Source organism: Stenella coeruleoalba (genome assembly GCF_951394435.1).
Source record: "Stenella coeruleoalba genome assembly, chromosome: 6".
NCBI lineage: Eukaryota > Metazoa > Chordata > Mammalia > Artiodactyla > Delphinidae > Stenella > Stenella coeruleoalba.
In genome coordinates this window covers 18,496,545-18,517,805 of record NC_137151.1, presented here as the reverse complement: position 1 = coordinate 18,517,805, position 21,261 = coordinate 18,496,545, and the positions used below count along the sequence as shown (strand labels likewise).

Genomic DNA, 21,261 nt, shown 5'->3' with positions numbered 1-21,261 from the left:
TGAGGGTCCATGTTGGCTCTTCCTGAGTGCTAACTTTCTGAGCAGTGATTTGTGTTTACCCTCAGGACAGATGGTACCCCGAGGCAGGCAAAGAGGCAGGTTGAGGCGGCATGCAAAGATGCAGGTCCTCAAGAAGTTGAGGAAAGGGAAAGGTTTTAGAAAGCTCCAAACTCGCTGAGACTTTTTCTAAACGCAAAGTATGGGCGTGGTTAGTGTTGTTCACAGCAGCCATTGGATTGTGAGTACTCAGGAAAATATCTGTATCTTGTAAATGCTCCAGGCATTTCTGTAGCTGCCCCGACTTTGTTGGTGCTATAGTTAGACTACTCTTCACCAGAGGGATGCTGTGCAGAAACTACCAGGTTGCTGAAGAAGGTTTCTAGCTACTCAGATCCCAGCTACCCTTGACCCCTTCTACTAAAGGAAGCATATATAAAGTAGGGTTTACTCAGTGCCTCTGACCGCTGGGCAAAGACCAAGCTGCCCTCTGGGAAGCCTGACGTTTGTTCTCTGATGTCAAGATTGTTTGAGATTTCCCAAATGATCATCAAGTGGAGGAGGGTCCAGGAATGAGAGCAAGCTTTTTATTTCCCGACTGCTTCATTCCCCCTAAAAAAAGGACAGTTCTCTTAGCCATCTCCTAGATGTCCTAAGAACAGACCATGCACCAGAGCCAGATGTTGGAAGGTGTGGTGATGTCTGAGGATCCAACCAAGGCCTCTTTCTAAGGAAAAAGCAACAGTGGAGAACAGGCCAGCTTCGGTCTGGGCTAGTAACCTTTCTAAAGTGGCATGCTGAATCTTTGACTGTTCCCTTTGAAAGTGAGCAGTGGTAGAGCTTAAGAAGTGTAAGATCCTTATATGGAGTTACCCAGTGAATCTGCCCCCCAGCCTAGCTGAGTCCATCATGGCAGGTCAAGAGAACGCTGGAGAAATGCCCTGTCCAGCTGCCCTCCAGCAGCACAGATCCTTGGGGACTCTGGATAGATTTGGGGCAGATGAGCTGGGGGAAGACAGGGGAGGCTTGGCCAGGTGGGCACAGCCCACAACACTTGGTTGCTAAGCATGGTAAAGGGGCTCCGGACAAACAGAAAGAGATCAGAACCCAGCAAGAACAACGCTGGGAGGGAGATTAAAGATTTGAGCAATGCTGCTGCGGAGGACGGAGTCTGAATGGAGAATAGGACAGAGGAGCAGCTGTAGAATATGCCCAGGTGGTGGGCCTGCGGTGTGTCAGCAGTGGGGCTGGCTGAGTCGAACACAGAAGCCACCTTAGCAGACAGTGTTCAGGCAGAGAATCACGCATCGAATGTCGACCAGGAGGGCTTCCTTCCCTTAGTAATCATAGCGGCAATTTTTTGAGGCTTACTGTGTGCCAGGCACTCCACTCAATGCTTTAGGTGGAAACTGTCATTTAATACTCAGGACAACCCTTTAAGGTAAGAACTCTAATTATTCCTGTTTACAAATGAGAAATCAGAAGTTTAATAAGCTCATCAACTTCCTCAGTGCTCTAGGACTGCAAAGGGAATTAGAGTGAGTGATGGAGTTGGGATTTCAACTCAGGTGTGTCTACCTCTAGACTACGCTGTGCTATACAGCTTGGAAGCAGAAAACCTTTTTTGCCAGTGACTGGGAGCTCCTCACATGATGCTTCCCAACCTTAAAGAGCCCCAGCCTCAACAGGGCTAGAGGTTTACATGTCCTTTAGCACATCTGCCATATTTCTGCCTCCTGGTATCAGAAGCCTGATTTCGACAAAAGAATTGTCAAAGGGGCAGAGGTTGGAGGGGGAGGGTTATAAAGAATAAGAAATGCATGTGTCAAAACTTGGTCTAGGCTTAATTTCTCGTCTTGTGCTTTTTCAGATTAACCGGGTCTTGGAACCAACTTCTATAGAGATTAAAATTTATTTTATATATATATATATATATATATATATGTGATATATACATATATAATATGATATATACATATATATAATATCATAGATCTGTAATTTAATATTTTTAGCCATATGAGGACTGATTGTGGTGTGACATGTACAAACCAAGGTGGAATTATTGATTAGAATGGCAGTAGAGTAGGGAGGAACTGGTGAATGGTGGGGCACCTCCAAATATAGCACCCCCAGTATGCAACAGGCTTTATAACTTGAGTGATGATCCTATCAAATGGCTGTACCTTCTTTTGACTGGGCCACTGGCTGATGGAGATGGTTAGGGATCCAGCATCATTTCCCATGAGGAGATTCCCAAAATATGTCATTTGTTTGCCCACCCTCTGCAATTGGTGCTCCTTCATCTGACGCTGCCCAAAGGAGGGTCTGCCTTTATTATGGTGGTGGCTCCCCCTGAATGAGTCTTCTCTCCCTTCTTATTTCCTTTCTCTAATCACTGAAAATCAGGCAGACTGCCCTCGTAATGGTATCTTTCCAAGTTCTTATTAAAATGTCCTTTCCTGAGTTGCCGTAATACTCACTGCTGACCTTTATCTCCGCATTTACCACTTGGGCACATGCCCGTCTACTGTAGAACCTCAGCCGAGGCACTACTGACATTCTGGGGCCTGTATTTCTTTGCTGTGGTGGCTGTCCTGTGCTTTGTAGGGTGTGTAGCAGCATCCCTGGACTCTACCTACTAGATGCCGATAGCTCTCCTCCTTCAGTTGTGATGACCAAAATTGTCTCCAGACATGGCTGAGTGTCCCCTGGGGAGCACAGTCAATCCAGACTGAAATGAACTGTAAGCTCCTTGAAGATAAGAGCATTGTCATACTCACATTTGCATTCCTAAAGTCTGACGCATAGAAAACACTCCGTGAAATGAATGAATGAGTGAATGTACCAGTGAGAAGCAGTTCATGGGCAAGCAGCCACCAGCAGGAGACACTGGATATGGGGGAAGACGGAACTACCTGGAGAAGGCACTGAGTGCTGGTTGAGAAGGTTGGGAGAGTAGATGACACCCTGCTTTTCTGGTTTGCCCCAGGATGAGTCTAATGTGTGTGTAAAGTTTTTATTATTATACATCAGAGACTTTTAACTTGTTATCTGGGCCCTCTTGAGTCCCAAGGTACTTGATAGGGCAAATTTATGAGAAGATTGCAGAGGTTTAAATGCTCTGAAATGTATTATATTCGATTTTGTGTGTATATGGATGTGTGTATTTTTCTGGGGAGCAAGTCCACAGGTATAATCAGATTCTCAAAGACATCTGACTCAAGAATGGTTAAGTGGCTCCACCTGCCATTAATCTAGCAAGTCTGGTCCATAGCACCTGCACACAGATGGCATCCCTTGCCCAGGTCACAGAGCAGGCTCTCAGCAGCACCTGATTCCATCACCTGTGCTCAGCTGCTGCCACGAGTGCCGTCTGCCTGCCTCGGAGATAGCTCTGTGCCTACGTAGCGTCTCAGAGATCACTAAATCAAAACGGGAAACATTTTGAAAGGCTTTGCAAATGCTGTGTTATGGGTAGATGATGAAATAATACTGCCTCTGCAGAAGAAAAAAGTACAAATGAGGAAAAACATTTGCTGCGCATGTTCTGTGTTGTGTTAGGGATCAGAGATCTGCTTGTCATTCTCCTGGTATCTCACCATCTTTCAATAATGGGAGTCATCAGATCATACAAGTTTCCATGGCAACTGAGTTTTCTGCATCATCCTCTGGTAGCCTAGGATCGTTGCCGCGGCGAACTCTTGAGTGCTTGTCCATAACAAGAGGTAGCGCTTTCATCAATCTCCTTAGAAGCAGGTCCTCAAACCCAAAAGGTATCTGGGTATCCTCTCTGATAGGTGCTTGCTTTCCTTTCCAGAGTTTCTAATGGATCAGCCCGGGAATTGAGCACCTGCTAGGTTTGAAGCACGGTGGGGTGAGTGCTGAGAACGCAAGGCATGGTTTCTGCTTTCCAAAGCTTAAAAAATCTAATCGCATATACAGAAATCATAGTAATACCAGCAGTGATGGGATTTAGGAAGAAGAGGTTGCTCTCTGGCTATATTGATCAGGGCGGACTTCCCAAGGAGGAGAGCTTTCATATCCCCCTCTAGGAAGTTGGTCCAGATTAATCTATGGTGTCTCTGAGTGCCTGGAAGCAGAAATTTGTTGAGAAAGCCACAGTGTCTTAAAAGAACAATAGAACTCCAAGGCGCCTGGGAAGAACTGCCGAGACCCTAAGAAAGTGCTGTTGTGATCCTGAATTACCATCTTAACTTTCCTTTTGTCCCCTCTAGCCACCCCTCCCCGCCCTTCTATTAATATTCTCTTACCCGTACATCCTGGTGCCAGGCAAAATGCACCTCACAGATAAATCACGTGTATTTTCCTTTCTTCGCATTCATTTATCAGTGTGTGTTATACCAACTATATATATATTCGCTGTATTTCAGCAGCTTAACTGTCTCACACTGATTTACCACCCTGTACTCTAGTTCATTATTATCAACTAATATTTATTAAGCAGCCACAGGGCTCATGGCTATGAATTTGGCTGCGTTTTCGTTACTTTCTGTTGCATCGCCGTGTTCCACTGACTTGGCTCAGCTTAGCCAGTGTTTATCATCTCCCTGCCAGTTTTCTATTCAGATGACAGTCCTCATATTCATCCCAATTTCAATTAATATTTCAAGAGCAAATCCAGGAGCCATCATATTAAAACGCTTCACTTAATACCAGATGCACTGCCTCGACTCTGTCCCTTTCACGTACGAATTTTGCAGTTTTCACCTAACACAGAATCCCGTTTGTCTGGGCTGCTCTCTACAAGCCCAAACAGTGGTTCCTTCTGGTTCCTTTGCATTCCAGGCAGCTCCAGATGTTTCCTCCTCATAAATTTCAGTCCCTTAACTAGGCTTAATGGATCATAATTGTCCATTTCCAAAGATGCCTCTGAGGTTTGCTTGCCTTCTGTCTTTCAGCACCTTTTTGGTTCTTAGTTAGAAGCAGTTGTCTTCGGCTTGGTAGGTTTCCTAATACAGTTAATCCATTGACTGCTCTCACGCATGTGTTGAGGGAAATAAAATCATTTGGTCTAGTGAATTCTGGGATCCATCTGTCAGAGCCAGCAATAAGCAGGCTCAGGGGCTGTTGGCCTTTCCGTGAGGCAGAGCTGTGGTCAGAGGCCTGCCACCCCTGGAGACGGTGAGGCCTCGAAGGCTGGCAGGAATCGGCGTGGGTGGGTACAACGCTGAGCTGACGTCCTTGAAGGTACAGACTAGATACGACTGGGACGCAGCTAGAGCTGACTGTCCTTCCTTCCTCCCTGGATGGAATCCTAGCTAGATGGTGGTGGGAGGAGCTATTTGGAGACCTCCTGGGCCAAGTTTGCAGTTCTACAGAATATCTGACCTCATTCCTGTTTGGCGAGCTGCAGCAAGGAGGAAGGGAGGGTAACTAACTCATGTGGTTAGTGTTGGGCTGCACCCCGCAGGCCTATAAGGTCTGTACTTGCCCAGCTTCAAGACCGAGGAAAGAGCCTGGAGTCAGCAACAGAGACATCAGTGGTTTAACAGATGGGGGAGTTTTTACACGTCTGAAGCGACACCCTACCCTGTGCAGCGCACGCCTGGCGGCAGTCTTAGCTCCTAGGGTGGGGAGGGGAGATTACCATTTATAGGGGAATTGATGTCACGTGGGCTCATTAGTTACCAGGGAAACAAGTAGAGGGGCGCGCCCCTCACCGCCCCTTTGATAAGAACAGTTGCTAGTTGGGGCCTGGCGCAAGTATGCAGGAAGGTCAGTCACGTGAGTAGGGTGTAGGTGAAGTACTCGCTGGTCGAGCAGGGGATATACAGAGAACAAGAGAACAGCCATCTTGAGTGGCCTGACCATACAGTTAACACTTGTCATCCTCTTAGGAGGACCTGAATAAGTGTCCATAGTTTTGCCTACAAAGACGTTTCAACCACAGTCTTGCTTCCTTACTTACTACATCCATCGAGGTTCTAGAAGGAAACAGATGGCACGTGGAGCCACATGATGGAGGAGAGTTTAGTAAAGAGCCTTTTTACCAAGGGGTGAGGGGATGCAGGGAACTTACATGACCATAGTGCAGCACCCGAGGTTAGAAGCAAGCAGGGAGCCATTACCATGCTAGGCCTGGAAGGGCAGGGGAGAGGAGGTGGTGACCAGAGAACCATGTGGCCACAGGGAGGGAGCCACTTGGCAGGAGATGTCACTTTGGATGGAAGGACGCAGACAACCAACAGGGAGGGGGTCGGCACCAGGGTGTGAAAACTCCCACAGGGAGGGGCGTGGTCCCCTCCCACTCTCCAGGCTCGTGCTGGCATCTCCCATTTGTTGAACCCAGTTGGAAACCGGAGAGAAAGGGGACCCTCAGAGCACTGGGGCCCAGAGCAGGGTAGAGAAGGGTGGAGAGTGGGTGCGTGGGGGCCGACAGGATGTATTCAGTGTACGTATCCTGTGTGATAGATGCCCCCCCCCCAGTCCCTCTCTTCTGACATTTCTGGTATGAGAAGATAACGCTGTCCTAAGTCAGACTAGTTTATTATTTGTATATTGTTAGAAATGGGTCCCTGCCTGTTACTTTCTAGTCAGATTCGCCAACTTGGTTTGACCTGAACATTATGATGTCACACCTTCAGAAGACAAGTTGCATGCGGCCAGGAGCACGGTCTCCTCTGCCAGGGTCCTGATAAAAATGCCCGGTGCAGGGCTATGTACGTGTTGTCTGGAGTACAAGGCATGCGATATAGTGAATTCATCACTGCATCAGAACTTGAAGTCTGTAGGCTTGAACTTGAGGTGACCCCTTTAGTAGATGTGTGGGCTTCGGCAAGTCTTTGAAACTCTCTGAATCTCTGTGTGCTCAATAGTGGGGTTGCCATGAAGCCAAAGTAAAATAAAGAACAAGAGGTTATCATGTTAAGTGAAGTCAGACAGAGAAACACAGATATCATGTGATCTCACTTATAAGTGAATCTAAAAAATGATACAAATGAACTTATTTACAAAACAGTAATTGACTCACAGACATAGAAAACAACCTTACGGTCACCAAAGGGGAAAGCGGGGAGAGGGATAAATTAGGAATTTGGGATTAACATATACACACGACTATATATAAAGTAGATAAACAACAAGGACTTACTGTACAGCACAGGGAACTCTACTCAGTATCTTGTAATAACCTATAATGGAAAAGAATCTGAAAAAGAATATATATTTTATACATATATATATATATGCGTGTGTGTGTGTGTGTGTGTGTGTGTGTGTATATATATATATATATATATATATATATATATATATAAAACCGGATCAGTTTGCTGTACACTTGAAACTAACACAACATTGTGAATTAACTATACTTCAATTAAAAAAAATAATTAGTGATGAAAAGAGCCAGTCTGTGACTCCACATAATTTATGTGCATAATAAAGTCACCATTGACACTGAAAAAAAAAAAAAGAACAAGAGGTTGCTCTGGAGGTGGTAGGACTCTATGCAAATGAAAGATCTTGCTGTTCTGGCCCTGGTGCAGCTCCTACCTGCTCAACTTCAGCTGATCAAACGTATGCGCTGCAGTGGCAGCTTCGGGAAGAAGCATGCGATCGGAGCCCCCTGTGTACAGAGTACTCCTTTTAAAGGGTACAGTGGAACCGGAGGCCGTGCAATGTAGTGGAAAGAGCATGGGCGGGCTGGAGAATCAGTCTGAAGCGGATGGGAATCTCAACCTGCCCAGTTCGGCCTGGCCTGTGTCAGCTTGGCCATGCTGCTTACCTCCTCTGAGCCTCTGTGCTCTCATCCATAGGCAGAGGTGCTAATCTCCTCCTGGAAGGAGGAGAATGTTAGGAGAATGAACGGAAAGGATTCACGGAGAGCACACGGCACAGTGGGTGGCGTGCGGTCTCCTCTGTGCCGAAAATATGCAGAGCTGGCTGATGCGGGGCCTCCAGATGGCAGCTCCTTTGTCTGCAGATGGAAGGGGCCATTCAGAAAAGATGTTTTTTTAATGTGTGGTTTGCATATATTCATATATGATGTGTAAAAACGGAATGGTGTCTCCATGATGGTATCAGCCAGAAATGCTCACCCAGGTGTTAACCACAGGTTGTGCCTGACCAAACCTTGGATTCCTTTCTTCTTCCTGCAGGGGCTGGGTCCGTAGGCCCCTGTTCGTGAGCTGTACTCCAGACCTTCTTATATGGAGCGTTATATTTTTTCTGGGACTTTTGGCCTACTGCTGTCACCCTTGAAACCCAGCCAATGTCTATTTATAACAGGCATTTATTCGAAAGGCTTCCAGAGGTGCCCACAGTCTTCCAAGCAAGTGTACAATGACCCCCTGTGCACAGGGGCCGGCTGGCTCTTGGGCCCCAGGCTGGAGGACCGGGCCCCAGAGCCTCCTTTGTTTGCCTGATGCCTTCAGTTGCTCTGAGCTGTGCCAGCCCAGAGCAGTGGGAGATGAGATTTGGGGAGGGGGCTGGGGATCGTTTCCCATGTGACTCCCTCTCTTTACTTCGCTGGGGGAAGAAAGACTCGGAGGGGTCGAAGCGGGAAAGATTTTCCACGACATAAAGAGAACGCAAAAGGAAACAGGGGCCCAGTGGCCACTTGCCAGGTCCCAGGAATGCGCCAGCCCTGGGAATTGGCCCCTGGCCAGCCTCCTCAGGGGCTGCTGACTTGGGAAAACTGGCTCCCTGGCCTCTGCCAAGAATGCAGACAATGGCCTTTTGGATATTTCACTTTTGAAAGTTAGGCTTTTGTTTTATTATCACCAAAGGTAACGTTCATTGGGCACCTACGTATTCCTGCCAACAGATAAAATGCATGATTGGAAGTCAGTGTAACTTAAACCGAGCAGAAACACCAGGGTCCTCCTATAATGTTTACAGCCTGCTTCTAATAAGGGCCTTATCCTCTGCTCGGCTACGCTGCTACCTTAAACGTGAGTGCTGAGCGGTACTGCAATTCTAGAATTAAAATGCGTTTGTAAGTGCTCAAGTGAGCTGTATTATGTCACTTGAAAGCACTGACATAAATGGAATCGGCTTGTACAATTGTCGTTGGGTTGAGAAAAGATTTTGAGAGAATGAAGCACAGAACCAGTGTGTTCTGATGGAGGGAAAGAGGCCAGGATCCAGCCACTGGTTTAGGATAGAGTAGCTCTGTCATACAGGATACTGAATTCTGCGATGGAAAGAGGGGGACCAATTACACACTCCGCTCAGTGTGTCATCACATTGTGTGAAACGATGGTGTTACAGAAGAATCAGATGACCTTAAAATATTCCATATGGTTTTTAGTTCCTATTTGAATTAGTGGCATTGATAATAATAATAATAATAGCGACTAACATTACAGAGCATTTACAATATCCTGGGTGCTGGACTTAATTATTTTATTTATGTTAGCTCATTTAATTTTCACAACAATGCTACAGGGAGGGACTATAATTTCCCCATTGTACAGATGAAGAAACAGGCTCAGATATTAAATGACTGCTCTCTAAGATCACTCGACTAGTAAACACCAAGGTCAGTCTTACCAAAAACCTCATGCTCCTGATACCTGCACCGTCCACGTGTATCTTGAATGCATTTCAAAGTTGAGAGGCGTGTGCCTCTCTGGGTTTGATTGGAGGCCTTCTGGTTTCCCTTTCCCATGGTGATGGGGTGGGTCATTCCCAGGATGCCGTCTTCTGGAGGATTCTGTGCTGTAGCTTCAACAGCCATTTGACAGTGGTTCTTTTCAAAGCAGTTTCCCCGTTGGCTTGGAGGCCTTTACTTCAAATATCACTGTGGCCTCCATCATGTTGAGAAACCTTCCTCCACATTGTGATGAGAGGTCCTACCAGGTTTCTGAACCATGGGGGAGATGGAGCAAGCTGCTCTGAAGAAGTTCCAGGAAATTTACCCCTTTGCAAAGGAGGCCCGCACACCTCGATTTAAGAAAGTTCTATTTATGTGAATCCAGATTTACACAAAAGACACATCAGGGGTTGCTTCTTTCCTCTTTCTACAGAGATTCCTCACATAACAAAGGACGCCCCAGAAAGTTTCTTTAAATAGACTTTAATGCATTTTAAATTGAATTGAATTTCCAAAATTCAATTTGTGGTAGTAGTTTCCCATGGAGCTAAATGCCTAGCATCAGACCTTTTTTTTTTTTTTCCTACGATGGAAAACAGATCATAGATGGTATTTGGGATTGGAGCTCTTTCCCCAGGAGCCCTGAAGGGGCTGGAGAGCCTGTCCTTGTGCACGGAGGGAGTTTTCACTCAGGGGAAGAAGAGAAAAGTCACGCCAGGACACCCAGCCTCGGCTTCTCCCTGTCAGAGTCTTTCTTCCTTTCTTCACTCTCTGCAGCTCCAGTGGGGCTCATGGGCTGTGCGCTCTGTCATAAAGAATGGGTGGTTTCCTACAGTTAATCCAAGCGACTCAGACATCTTCACAACGCTCCTGCATGTTTCTGAAAGACGTTTCTGGCATGTGTGTCTAAAAAAGTTCTTCCCTCCTTGCAAATTATATCCGTTAAACATTATTTTTACGCATACCGTGGAGCCTAATCCTCTGAGTAAATGAAAGAGAAAGTAGAAAGGGGAGACATCAGCCTAGATGTAGATTCTGACTCATCCGTGACGTGCGAGGTACTGCACTGATCCAGTTTACATATTTTAATGAATCCTTTATTCAACAGATATTGATTGTGCTTGATTCTTCAAGGAATTCTGTGGTTAAACAAGACTGATACCGGCCTTCTCTTACAGAGAGAATAAGTTCCAATAAGTTCTCCAACAGCCCGGGAAGAAGGTATTATGCTTCCCATTTTAGAGATGTGGAAACTGAGGCTCAGAAAGGTTAAATCACTTGCCCCAAATCACACAAGTTAGTAAGAGTCAGCACTTCATTTCAGAACCAGAACTGAGTCCAATCGAAAGCCAGTTGCTTGGTTTTTCTCTACCCTGTACTATTTGCAACACTTAATCGGATCAAATATAGATCACATCTATATTTCTTTGATAATTGGAGATTATCTGGAAATCAACAACCAAAAGAACCCTGGTTTTAAATGAGGAATTAACTAGGATGAGTCTTAGTATAATAGGAGCCAAAAGATAAGTTAATGCTTTTTCCTATATGGTTACCATGTCCCCAGTGGGAAATTGGAAAAGTATGCACAGTGGTTACTAGTGAAAGCACAGCCTTGCAAGTCACACATTTGGAACTGAAAGTCCTTCGCCCAGAGAGGATCAACTGCCCTTATGCAGAGCCTCTTTAGAAAGAAAAAGGGGACGGGGCTTCCCTGGTGGCGCAGTGGCTGAGAGTCCGCCTGCCAATGCAGGGGACACGGGTTCGTGCCCCGGTCTGGGAAGATCCCACATGCTGTGGAGCGGCTGGGCCCGTGAGCCATGGCCGCTGGGTCTGCGTGTCCGGAGCCTGTGCTCCGCAACGGGAGAGGCCACAACTGTGAGAGGCCCGCATACCACAAAAAAGAAAAAAGAAAAGGGGACAGGCTGATAGAAATGGTATACAGCCCTTACTGTCACAAAATACGACCCAGCTCTGCTACTGCCAAGCTGTGTGCCCTTCTCAAATTCTTTAACCTTTTCTGAGCCTCTGTTTTCTTCGGGACTTATATCAGGATCAAGTGACACAAGAGCAAAAAAAAAAAAAAAGAAAACTTGAGAGAATTAAAAATTATACCCCAGTAACAATGAGAACTGTAACAATATGGGAACCAGGATGAAGAATAGGGGTTTTGACCGCACGGTGAGCCCCCCCCACCCAGTGCCTGGTGGAGGCAGCTTTCAAAGGTGGTCCACGAATGGCTGAGTGGAAAAAAAACAAATGAAGGCTAACAGTCACTCTAATGAAATAACAACAAAGCGTGATTGCAGGGCACTGGCTTTGTTCCTTTCATGTGTCCCTACAGCCACTATGTAAAGCTTTATTCTAGTGAATACTGTAAGCCACACACACCTTTTTTCTTAAATGTTTTTATTGGAGTATAGTTGATTTACAGTGTTGTATTAGTTTGGGGTGTACAGCAGAGTGATTTAGTTATACATATATCTATTCTTTTTCAGATTCTTTTCCCTTATAAGTTATTACAAAATATTGAGTACAGTTCCCCACACACAATCTTTTTTTTTCCAGTGCTGCCATGCATTTATTTATTTTATTTTTGTAATTTTTATATTATATTGGAGTCTATTTGATTAACAATGTTGTGTTCGTTTCAGGTGTACGGCAAAGTGATTCAGTTATACATATACATGTATCTATTCTTTTTCAACTTCTTTTCCCACTCACACTCTTAATTAATTTTTTTTTTTTTTTTTTTTTTTTTTTTTTTGCGGTGCGCGGGCCTCTCACTGTTGTGGCCTCTCCCGTTGCGGAGCACAGGCTCCAGATGCGCAGGCTCAGCGGCCGTGGCTCACGGGCCCAGCCACTCCGCAGCATGTGGGATCTTCCCGGACCGGGGCACGAACCCGTGTCCGCTGCATCGGCAGGCAGACTCTCAACCAGTGCGCCACCAGGAAAGCCCTTAATTAAATTTTTTAAAAAAGGTGGCTTGCCCCTGAGAGCTGGAGTGCTTCTGGCCACTCTCAGATGCCTAGGGAGCAGCTCACACATCTGGACGTGATCTAAGATCATGGTGGATCCCTGCCCTTGCCTAGAGCGAGGGAAAGGGGCCACCTCCATCCAAAGCCCCACTTCTCCAAGGAGCTTCAGCATTTCCCAAACACATTTGCAGGTTTGCCTTTTATTTTTCCATTTATCAAATTTTCATTGAGCACCTTGTATGCAAGTCTCTGTGCTCCTATTAAAATCTTCAAAAAATATAGCTCTCTTAAAAATTCAGTATTTTTTTCCTCAGGATTTCTGCCATGCTTCCTTCAGAGCTCTAGTGAGGGCTCCCTTGGGAAGCCGCACAGATGGGAGTTACAGAAGCTCAAAGCCTGTGCTGAGAAGAGCTGCGTTCCGGAGGCTTTCTCTGCTTTGGCCCTTTGTGAATGTCAAGAGGGGAATGTGGATGGATGACAGAAAGAGGAAAGAGGGCATAGAACTGAGTCAGTCTTGAGGCTGGAATAACTCTCTAGAGACAGGCTAGTGACTGTTCGGCCGAAGGAAAAAGAGAGACCAGAATAATGATCAAACAGCAATAACAATACACACATACACAGACACACACATACACACAACTGATATCCAGTAATTGGATCCAATTTCTTCTCTGCTCTCTCAGCCCTCAGAAACGAGCCAGCATTTATGTGATATCCCAGGGCGCACAAGGACCCTGGTCCATGACGTCTGCGTGGATGAGGGGTAGCAAAGGCCCCTGAAGTAGCACATCTCAACCCCAAGCGTTATATTTTCTGCCCATCTCCAAAATGGGATAAATTTAGTACAGTTGGGAAAAGGCACATATCAACCAGATGAAGATATGTGTAAATAAACCAGACAGACCATGTGTGGGGTTCCGAGTTATTGGGGAAATCCAAGGCCAGACACCAAAGCAGTAGGCATTGCAGTTACCACAAGTACATGAGGTGATGGGCACTCAGAAATCTAGGGAGCCTCTATGCTCCCACGAAGCAGGGGCTGCGTGTCAAGTGTTGGATGTTAATGCCGCTTCCCTTTTGAACTCTGTGGTTCATGTCCTTGTCCCCTGGTTCAGATTGTCCCAGGAGGACTGGAAAATGATAAGGTGCCATGTCGTGGTATTTCTTAAAACTAATTATCTGAGAGAATTCATGGAAAACTGAATGGAGTAAGGGTTCACACTTGACTAAGATTCACTGTCATCCATGACAATGAATTAATCCTTTAGAAAAGTTAATAACTTAGCCATTGTTAATAGTAAACAGATCTGAACATCAGGACTAATCAAATCAAGATTTCTGGGTCTGTATTCTTTTTTTTTTTTTTTTGCGGTACGTGGGCCTCTCACTGCTGTGGCCTCTCCCGTTGCGGAGCACAGTCTCCGGACGCGCAGGTCCAGCGGCCATGGCCCACGGGCCCAGCCGCTCCGCGGCATGTGGCATCTTCCCGGACCAGGGCACGAACCCGTGTCCCCTGCATCGGCAGGCGGACTCTCAACCACTGCGCCACCAGGGAAGCCCCTATATTCTTTGTATACACACCTACATAATAAATTGACTAAATAAATGAATAAACACAGCTTTAATTTTGAGTATATAACTAAAACGCTTGAGCTCTCCATTCATAGTCTATAAATGGAAACATTTTTTATTAATACAGTTAAATTAAATTTGGTAGAATCTCATTTAAAAACACATCTGTGGGCTCTAAGTTCTAGTACTTTTTTTCAGGTGAAACATTCTAAGGGTATGATGTTTATATCTCAATTATTAAGATCCTTAGATGGATTCACAAGGGTTAAGAACTAACTTCTATGTTTACACTTAGGTAGGTAGATTCGTTGTAACTATTGGTTTCTGAGTCTGGCCAACAAATTTCTCTATGAAAAGGCATTTGTAGTCATGCTCTCGATCTATAGCACAATGCCCAGCCCCCGGAGGGTTCAGTAAAGGCTTGGGAAGTTGATGCTGAAAACTTGGCCTCTGTGCACTGGAGACAGGTTTTGGGTGAAGTAGAAAAGAATAGCTCTATTGCTTTGCCAGGCAAAGGGGGACACAGCGGGCTCTTGCCCTCAACTGTGTGTTCCCACCCTGGGGGATCTGGTGAGGAGTTTTACAGCAATGGTTCAAGGGCCGGGTTGCTGATAAGGATCAGGGTGTGTGCAGGGCCTGCCCTCCTTTAATCTGGCCTCAGGTGGTCTCCTGATGAGCTTCTGTGGGTCTCTTAAGTTATCAAGCTGTGACCTTCTCTCTGGAATGAAGAATGCTTCATCAAGTAGTTAACATCTTCCATTTGGTGGGGGTTTTAGTTCTACAGAAGAGCTCAAAGATACTGTTATGTGTATCCCTTGAGGAGGAACCAGGACCCTGCCCCAAGGCTGCGCTATTGTTTCTTGACTGTTCCTCCCTTGTCTCTGCATCCCCTCCCTTCCCTGACTAGCAACTCTTTGAACCTGCCCTTTGGAACTCAGGGAAGGTCAAGAACAGGGGAACATAGAAAGGCTTCCATGTCCAGGAGGCCCACAGGGTCCTGCTCGGTTTCAAAGTGAATTGCCATGTGCCTGCAGACTCCCCATTTCTGGTCCCAGCTTTGTCACTAATGGGCTGATTCACTCTAGACAGTTGTCTTTTTTCTTCTGAGTTTTAGCTTCACTTTTTTGTCTTTGTGATCAGAGGATGGGGCCCAGTGACCTGTCAAGTTCCTTGAACCTCAATGATTCTGTGATATCAAGTGCCTAGCACAGCTTGAGGAATACCAAAGATGGGATAAACAAGGTTTTTCACATTTATACTACAGTTGAGTTAACAGCAAATAGAATTGTTTTCAGTCTGTTTTGAAAAATAAATAAATCATTTACGATTGGCATTGCTTTGCACATCTAAAGCCAAACATCCAAGTTCTTCCTCTTCTCATCCCCCATCTCCTTCTTCTTCTTCTTTTCAAATAAACTCTTGCTTGGAGGAGGAAAAGAAGGGGAGAAATGAAGAGATGGAAGAGTTTGAAGAAAGTCTAAGTATGATTGCAGTGGGGTAAATACAAAAACAAGCTCTACTGGCTCACAGTCTCAAGGACAAGATTTCAGGATGGTCTGGACTAAGCTTCTTAGGGCAAGGACTGCTCTCGTCTTTACATGCCTTGAGCACGATAGAAGGTGTCAGTTGAATGAATGCATGATACTGTGGTGAAGAACCACTGCAGAATGGCTCTGACACTGAGGGTCTGGGAGGAGGGCCCAAAGCCAGGAAACAGGGGTTGGCCTCTGACCAATGGCTCCCACTTGGTACCAGTTCTGAACTTGAGAACTTAGTCAGGTGAGTGCGTGGCATCAAGTTATCATCCTCAGCGCAAAGTAGATATAATATCTATTGAATAAATGAATGCAGAAACAGACATCCAAGTTCTTAAAAGCAATGTGTCCTTTTCATAAAATTGCATGTTTTTGCTGTAAAGTGATGCAGACTCAGTGGATTTCAGATTGAATAATCTTATATTTCCAGGTCGTGAGCTCCAAACCCATGAATGTTTACAGTGTTTGCTCCTCTACATCCTTGCGGGTGATCAGAGAAACTATTTAAAAAAAAGCTTTGGGTCGGAAACAAGTTAGGATCCATTTTTTTACCTCTGAGAATCAGGAATCTGCAAAATAAGAAATTTGGGCTTTTGTGTCACTTTTCCTTGGCATTGAATTGTGGGCTTTTTTTTTTTTAATCAGTAAATATTTTCACGTGCATCTATAAGAGACACTCCTGAGTTGGTGTTTTTTTTTTTAATGGTGTAACAAGTTTTAATTCAAAATGGGCACTCTGAAAACAATAGGTTAAAAAAGAAAAAAAAAAAAAAACTTGAACAAGCTCTTTGAACTTACAACAGAGCACACCAAAAATCACATACCAGTTTCACGACTGCCTCAAAAATGCACATTACAGCAATGACATGCAGGTATTATATTTAAAAAGTCCCTATGGTAACATTATCTTATTTCCCAGAGACTGTCTTATCTTCTGAGTATGTTGCACAGGTGCCTCTGCTGTGTATCACCAGCACTACGACTTAAGGTCTAAACTGGATGGTCTCCATTACTGCTTCTGGTGCATTAAGTTATTTTATATTGTGTGAAAAAACCGAGGCTTAGCTGTCCAAAGGACAGTAATGCACTTGAGCTCCTTAGCAATACCCCATCCCAGTAACCTGGATAGCTAGGCTATGGGAAAGCCCTTTTCCCCAAAATGAATACATTTACCTCTAGGAAACTGTCAGAGATTTAATACACCAACCAGGAGACTAGCTCCAGTCTACTCATTTCACCCTGACCCCTGAAAACCTGTGTTTAAATTTCAGTCAGTAGCCACACTCAGGGGTCAACATTTTATTCCTGAGTAACACAGTCCTTCCCTTTCACTGGCTTATGAACAGTTAGTTTAGGAGGAGAGCTTGTGTGTGTGTTTTCAGTGTTATGTTCTAAAGGCACTAAAGATTTATTGTCATATCTTTGAATGAAGAGAAGACATCACCATATCAAAAAGAGGGGAAAAGTCTACCCTGAGAAGTATTTTTGTACCTACAGAATTATTTTATTTGTAAAACAACTCGACTTACGAACTGTAATACTAGGTTGGTTTTTGATGACGTAGCAAGAAGATGTGTCTGCCTGGCATGGGTTGTGTTGCATGACCTTTGAAAACATGGTTATTCCACTTAGCTTGTGCATTTTTAGGAACCAGAGATGATTGTGACACAAAGACAGATATATTCCACTCTCTTGGGGTAGTAGTTTAACTTGCAAATAAACTTTTGGAGTTAAATATTTATCTCACATCCAGATAATCTAAAACTTTTCTTCCTGACTAAAGGCTGGTTCATTTTTACAAATGTGGTACTGGGTCTCAAGCCCAAAATGGCTCATAATCCTTTGGTAGTAGTCCTTATGACTTTGGTCAGATCTGCAAAAGTTGCAAACAAGAAGATAAAGCCATGGACACCTGGCCGCTCCAATTCAGTAACCGGAATGTTACCAGTAACTTCCCAGTTAATCTTACAGGGCCACCACCTCCCACGCAAAGAAAACAGTCTTGGCTTGGCAACGTGTATTAGAGCTCAAATAAAAAGTCAGCCAGCCAGTTCTTTGAAACAAGAGGTCACAGACCTGGGCATGGCTGCTACATTTCACACAGGCCTGGGTTATTCTTGGAGCAATAACACAATTGTATCTGTGGAAGCCGAATTAATGAACTATCAAAGCTTATGAGATAATCATATCAAGCTTGGGATTATGAGTTGATCACCTCTTGGAGAAAGGGGGCAAACCCTGTCATCTTCTTCTAGACCTTCAGGTCAGAGCAGATGGATGCAAGACACAGGGTGGAAACCACTTCCTTCTTCTCTTATAGAACGTCTTTGCTGCTTTTTCTTTTCTTTCCCTTTTATTTTGCACCTCTGTCCTCTGACCCCTCCATTTCTTCCCTCACTCACGTTCTGCCCAATTGCATGTAAATATAAATATCCTGAGAGGAATCCATGAACTTGTCTGGACCCCCTGCCCAGGCCCTTGTTCAGCAGATTTGCTTATCAAAAATCTGTGGCTCTTACCTTCCAAAATACGAAACTCTGAAAACTACCACTAGCTCTTGAAAATGTAAGGCACCGCTCTCAAATGCTGAGCGTTTACAGATACAACCTCAATTTTGCAGCATATCTGTTGATGGGCTTTTTTTTTTTTTTCTTGACAAAAACCTCAATCACTGAAACCTGGCATGAAATTTCAAAGGCTTAGTCCCTACGAGAAGCTACAAGATCAGAGAAGTGGAGAATTTTAAAGCTGGAAGGGGTCTTAGATATTTGAATAGATATTAAGCATAAGCCCAGCTCTGCAGGTCGCATTTGCTCATTTTGAACATTCTGGTTTGTGTTACCTGAGGCTCTTTGTGTCTCTCTGAGGACACGGAGACAAAATCCCCTGTGGTTCCTTCTCTATTATCTACTGGAGACAAAGGCCTGTATCAGAGCATAGTTAGCTGCGCTTTGAACTTGTTTGCCGCCTTCCCAGTTGGTCACAGTCATATATAAAATTTGGAAATGCCAAAATTGCCCAAGCAACAAACAAACAAATCTTTTGGAGGTCTAAAGCAACTTCCCTATTGTTCTCTGTGCTCGGGAATGGCAGACAGCAGATCTGCCGCTGTTTGAAGCAGCCTTTCTTATACAGCAGATGTGTCCTATGTGACAAGGTCATTAGTGAGGACCAGGGAAGGAATGCCAGAAAAAGTGGGGAGAGGCTGGATCACTCTCAGCACTCTGTTACTTCCTGGTGACCTTCCTGGTGGGATGCTCTATGGCAGGGGTTTGGGGTGGGAAACCCTATCTGTGAGCATCTTATTCAGCCCATTCATAGCTGGCTCATGACTGAACCTTGGCACGCTGAACTCCAGGCAGGAGGCCATGGCAACCTGTTTAATACCAATGTTCAAAACAATCTCCTTGTAATGAGGGCGGTATTAAGAAAACAGACCTTCTGCCTCCTTCTGGCCAGAGTTGAAAGATACTAGGCTGTGTTGTAGTAGGGCTTTTCTTTTCTCTTAAATCAAGTTTTGACCGTCCTTTATCCTTGACTATAGATGAGACATGTCTGATATTCAGAAAATAAATGTGTGGTGTCAAATTTTCACTGCTAATCTTTTAAAATTGGCAATTGCCTTAGTTCAGTTATATGTGCTCTAACCCTATCAATCTGTATAGTGCTTGGTTTCCATGGGAATAAGCTTTGCACGTTCAATCAGCCCAGAACCTGAATTAATTCAGGAGGTGTGGTTATCCTGACAGCGCTAAGCAGTTCTCCTGATAATTAGAAATATCATCTGTGTTGCTCCGTTAAGACAAACATTTCTCTGTTTTGTGTTTTGTTTTGAGCTGGTTCTTTTTTCTTCAGATGACTACTCTTACTGTGCCTACTTTCTGCAAGAAGTAGTTCTTTGCCGAGATAATTGACATTTTTTTAAATTTGTTTTTTAACTTCTTTGAATCCACCATAAGAACCTCGATCTATCCTTCTTCTCATAAGCTGGTCAAAAGTTCCCAAATCGATGCCGATTTGTAATCGTAGTACAGTAATTCTCCAGTTTGACATAAAAGCAAAATCCCATAGAAGCCTCAGTAAAACACAGATTACTGGTCCTAGCCCTAGAGTTTCTGATTCAGCAGGTCTGGGTGGGGTCATGAATTTGTACGTCTAACAAGTTCCCAGGTGATGCTGGTGGTGATGGACTGGGGCACACACCTTGAGGCCCGCAGGCTTTGTCAATGTTAACTTGTCACAAAAGGACCACAAGGCTCAGAGAGAATTTTTGGAGAAGTTGCTGTGTGCTTAGTTAGCATGTCATAAATTTTGTCAGATGTGTTTCCTACTGTCTTGACCATGTGTAAATTACATGCAAAATCAAGAGGGATGCACAATGAGACCTATGAATAGTCAAGGAAAGAGAGATGAATGGGAGCTGGAGGACAGAGTGGACTTTGGAGAAGATATTGGATGAGAACTGACCACAAAGCATGTGAAAAATGTAATTTTCATAGAACAGGTAATTTTCTTTTCTTTTCTTTTTTTACAGGAACAAAACTCCTTAGTTGATTTATTGCTTAAATTATGGAAACAGAAGTCATTTATAGGACATATTCTTGCATTCAAAAGATCAGCTTTTCCATGTAATGGCTGTGTAATTGGTGTTAAAAAGTAGATTCCATTTCCAAAGAGTGATCATGCTTTCGAAATTGTGTTCTCAGCTAGCTCTATAGATATTTCAAGTGATCTGAACTCAAGTTCTTGCCAAAGTTTTAGAAGCAGATCTTTTTATTTTTTTTAATTTTATTGGAATATACTTGATTTACAATGTTGTATTAGTTTCAGGTGTATAGCAGTATGATTCAGTTATACATATACATATATTCATTCTTTTACAGTTTCTATTACAGAATAGTGAGTAGCGTTCCCTGTGCTATACAGTAGGCCCTTATTGGTTCTCTATTTTATATATAGTAGTGTGTGTATGTTAATCACAAGCTCCTAATTTATCCCTCCCCCCTCCCCCCCCAACTAAAGCAGGTAATTTTCAATCAGCAATTAACAAGGAGCACAGACCTGGGTTCAAGAGAGGCCCTATGTGTCACCCACAAGGTTGACTGTTTCCTGAGTAAGCAGGATTTTGATTTTTTCTACAAGGCTTTCTCCTGCTCTAAGCAATCAGGGATTCAACAAAGATCCAATGAGGGCTGCTTTGTTCATTTCTGCTTGTCTGTAAATAATGTCAAAAGTTGACTTTGTTTCCTAATATCATCTCCAAAAGGATTTCGTTATATTTGACTGAACCACTGGTAAAAAAAAACAAAACAAAGAAACAACAATAAAAAAAACACAAATTTGTAGCCTGAATATTAATGGATTTCGTGCACACCCCTGGCTTTAATGAACTTCTGAATAAACATATGATGATCTGTCAGAGCAAGTGTATTACATCATTTAATAATACGCTTGAGACATCGTGACATTATATGAGGCAGGCATAACATTTTGCCTGGGAGTAACCAGTAAGGAATTATTTCACTGCTTGTTTATTTTAAATGTAATTTTTAGGTAGTCATTCCCCCCCGGTCTAGTATTTACACTATTCAGATGAGTTAGAGGGTTTATTCCTAAG

General features: G+C 44.1%; 1 protein-coding gene across 12 annotated transcripts in view; it reads left to right on the top strand.

Annotated features, from left to right (window-relative positions):
* Positions 1-21,261, top strand: part of NCKAP5 (NCK associated protein 5) — a 1,134,964-nt gene that overhangs the window by 228,700 nt on the left and 885,003 nt on the right. The gene's annotated exons all lie outside the window — the stretch shown is intronic.